Source organism: Musca autumnalis, unplaced genomic scaffold (assembly GCF_047663935.1).
Source record: "Musca autumnalis isolate F117 unplaced genomic scaffold, ASM4766393v1 scaffold_5, whole genome shotgun sequence".
Taxonomy (NCBI): Eukaryota; Metazoa; Arthropoda; class Insecta; order Diptera; family Muscidae; genus Musca; species Musca autumnalis.
Genome location: NW_027412088.1, coordinates 165180540 through 165184248, shown reverse-complemented (window position 1 = coordinate 165184248; position 3709 = coordinate 165180540). Strand labels below are relative to the sequence as shown.

General features: G+C 33.0%; 1 non-coding gene across 1 annotated transcript; it reads left to right on the top strand.

Annotated features, from left to right (window-relative positions):
* The first annotated feature begins 679 nt into the window (after nt 1-679).
* On the top strand, nt 680-751 carry TRNAD-GUC (transfer RNA aspartic acid (anticodon GUC)). The gene has a single exon. It is a non-coding gene; the product is annotated as a tRNA-Asp (tRNA).
* Nucleotides 752-3709: the final 2958 nt, after the last annotated feature.

Here is a 3709-nt window from a genome sequence, read left to right as displayed (position 1 = left end):
CTGATGTCTGTTTGTCTTTCGAGTTTGTGTTCTCCTGCTTGGATGTTTGTTTGCCTCTTGCCAGTCAGCCTGGTGACGTGGAGTTACTTTTAGCTTTTGCTTCCCCCTCAAATATTTGTTGTGAAGTGCATATCCAAATACTAGAATTTGTTGTGTATTTGAAAATGGAATTTGAATGTTAGATACAAAGTGTTTATTTTGTTTGGCTAAAATATTAGATACCTACCTAAGCATACAAGTTGACATAAATATCTATTAAAGCTTTATTTTCTGTTAAAGACACCACAAACATTCAAGAGTTTAAAAAGGAATTAAAGAATTAGATCTATGAATAAAGAACCATAAGTATTATGATTTCATTGTACCTATAAAATACATTTTTAGGAGGATATGATTAGATTGGAATCAAGCGGTAAAACTCATTTTGGGATTAATATTGTATTGAATCAACACTGAGAAATTATTATAGAAATATTGAAAATGTGTGAGGCTTCGTACATACATACCTATTTTGAATTGTGTATTGAAATAAAAAGAAGTATTTTAAGTTAAGTTTTAACAAACTCATATTTGAAGTGTACTGATCACCAGGTTCTTTTTAGTTCCACTGAAATATGCTTTCCCTATAATATCTAAGGAAATATATAATATGCGAGTTCTGGCAAAGTTGACATATCAATCCTCGATAGTATAGTGGTTAGTATCCCCGCCTGTCACGCGGGAGACCGGGGTTCAATTCCCCGTCGGGGAGAACGCTTTCATTTTGTTGTTTAATTTAAAAATAAGTTTTTTTTTATTTGACAATTACCCATTAAACAAATTGGTCAAATTAGTGGAAGTGAGTGATTCCACGCAATAGCATAATTTCATTGGATTGTTTTATGGTAGAATTTGACGTAACATAACCATAACGCCATATCAATCAGCTGATTGATCCAAACCTATGGAAATCAATGTATTCGATTAGTAGTAACATAACATCCCTGCAAACATTTGGAAGATTGTTGGACGATTTTTTGATGAGATTATTCTTCTGCGCTTCTTTCCGGCGATCTTTTAGCGAATTTTTATATAAAATTCACCCACGCGAATAATATGCCATTCGTAGACGATTCTCAAAAGTTATTGTTTATAATTAGGGGTGAGCACGCCTGTGTGCTAGCCCACAGGAAAATTGTGAAAGCGTACTCTTAGTTTTTTGTGAACCAGAAACAAAAGTTTATGCAATTTTTTATTTATATTTTTTTAATAATTTGCATTGTGGACGATTTTAGACAACATTAATGTTTAAAAAATTTTGAAATAAGTAATGAAACATCAAGAAAAATTAAATAATAATTCTCTCTTAAATTTGCCTCTCTCTCGATTTTGCTCAGCTCTGTTTATAATCAATCGCTACGACGAATCTTCTACTATGCTTCTGGGCGATCTTTCCGCGAATTTGTATTATGTTCCGCTATTGTTAGAGCAGGCGAATAATATATTATTCTTCCGAACCCCGATCACGCGATCTTTACTAAAATGTTTAATTTGGTTGCTTATAATTCTCATATACACATTCTACATAACTTTGGTATAAATAGCACGTATAATGTTATGAAACACAAGATGTGTCTGGGTTTTGCCAAGTGAAATTAAGAAAGTGCCCGAGAAGCAGTATAAAGCACTACAACATAAGGAATAATTAAAAAATATAACAAATCAGAAAATAAAAAGTATAAAAATCAAAGACAAAAGATGAAAGAAACAAAGAACAATGAAAATATAAATTTCCTTTAACTTTTCTTCTTCTTAAGATCTTCCAAATGATTCGTCAGCGAATCTTGGTAGCGATTCCCATTGCATAAACACTTACACACATAGCCCAGAAAGTCTGCGTTCACCTTACTACTTTTCAAAACGATGCTAAAACTTTAATAAATAGGTAAATGAGATCAGTTTTTCTTTCATAAATACATATGTTATTGGCACTCTTTACTACCAGAATAAAAAGAAAAATTCCTGAATATATATTATTATTACGAAGATAACGGTAAAAAAGTGTTACAACTGCTAAATTAGAGCCCCAAAAAGTCTGCGTTCACTTTGTATGTTGCAATAATACCGTTAATTTTTTTTGAATTTTTTTGCAGATTTATCCCATTTTTAATCAATATTATCACAACTGGTCATTCTGTGAGGTCGTTTACACACTGAACTTAAAAAAGTAAAATATTTCAAGAATGGAAAACAAGGACAAAGAAATTGGCATCGATAAAAGGAAAATTCTAGGTAAATAATGGAAAAAGCTATCGAAATATTGGCGAAACTGTAGGTAGAACATATTAGTCTATACATAGAGTGATAATTAACTATAAAAAAATCGGAATTTTGAAGTCAATGCCCAGATCTGGACGGTCAAAGCTCAGTTTTGGACGGTCAAAAATATTATCAGAACGGGAGGAGCGTAACATAACTAATATAGTTAAAACAAACAGTCCGATAATTACTTCAAAAATTGTTGAAAATGTGAAAATGGCATCCAAAAAAAGTATTTGTGCACAAACCGCCAGAAAAATACTGCATAAAGCTGGATATCATGGTATAGTCGCACGGCGAAAGCCGTACAGGCAGAAGCATATTGAATTTGCTAATGAATACATAAACAAGCCTCCAAGTATTCCGGAATCAAGTCTTATTTTCGGCCGAAAGCATGCTCAATATGTTTGCAATGAAAGGACTTCAAACTGTTTGGAGAAAGCTCGAACAGCGCTTGAAAAAAACAAAATCTTGTTTTACACTGTAAAAACTGGCGAGGGTGCTGTTTTGGTTTGGGGTGTGTAGCAGCTTCTGGAGTGGGCCAACTTGTATTTATTGAATCGACAATGGACAAGTATGGTTACCTAAACATCATGAAGCGCAATTTGAACCAAAATGCAGAAGAACTACGAAAATTTGGTTGCAACAACATAACGTTTCAAAGCATACTGCTGAGACTGTAAGGTTTTGGCTCCTATATAATGCCCAGATCTGGGTTTTGAGGTAAAAATTCTGGTTTGTTTATAGTTAATTATCACTCTATGTTGGACTAATATGTTCTACCTACAGTTTCGCCAATATTTCGGTAGCTTTTTCCATAATTTATCTAGAATTTTCCTTTTATCGATGCCAATTTCTTTGTCCTTGTTTTCCATTCTTGAAATAACTTAGTTTTTTAAGTTAAGTATACAAGCGACCTCACAGAATGACCAGTTGTGACAATATTGATTAAAAATGGGAGAAAACTTCAAAAAAATTAACGGTATTATTGCAACATACAAAGTTAACGCAGACTTTTTGGGGCTCTAATTTAGCAGTTGTAACACTTTTTTACCGTTATCTTCGTAATAATAATATATTTTCAGGAATATTTCTTTTTATTCTGGTAGTAAAGAGTGCCAATAACATATTTATGAAAGAAAAACTGATCTCATTTACCTATTTATTAAAGTTTTAGCATCATTTTTGAAAAGTAGTAAGGTGAACGCAGACTTTCTGGGCTATGTGTACATTAGGTTGGTGGTTACGCGGAAAATTTTTAGGCGATATCGCCTGCGAAAAATTATTCGCTCAGGATAATCGCGAATTATTCTTAGGCGATAGAAAATATTTACAGGGCAGCAAACATTTTCTATCGCCTAAGAATAATTCGCGATTCGTCTGGGCTATTAATTTGTCGCAGGCGATATCA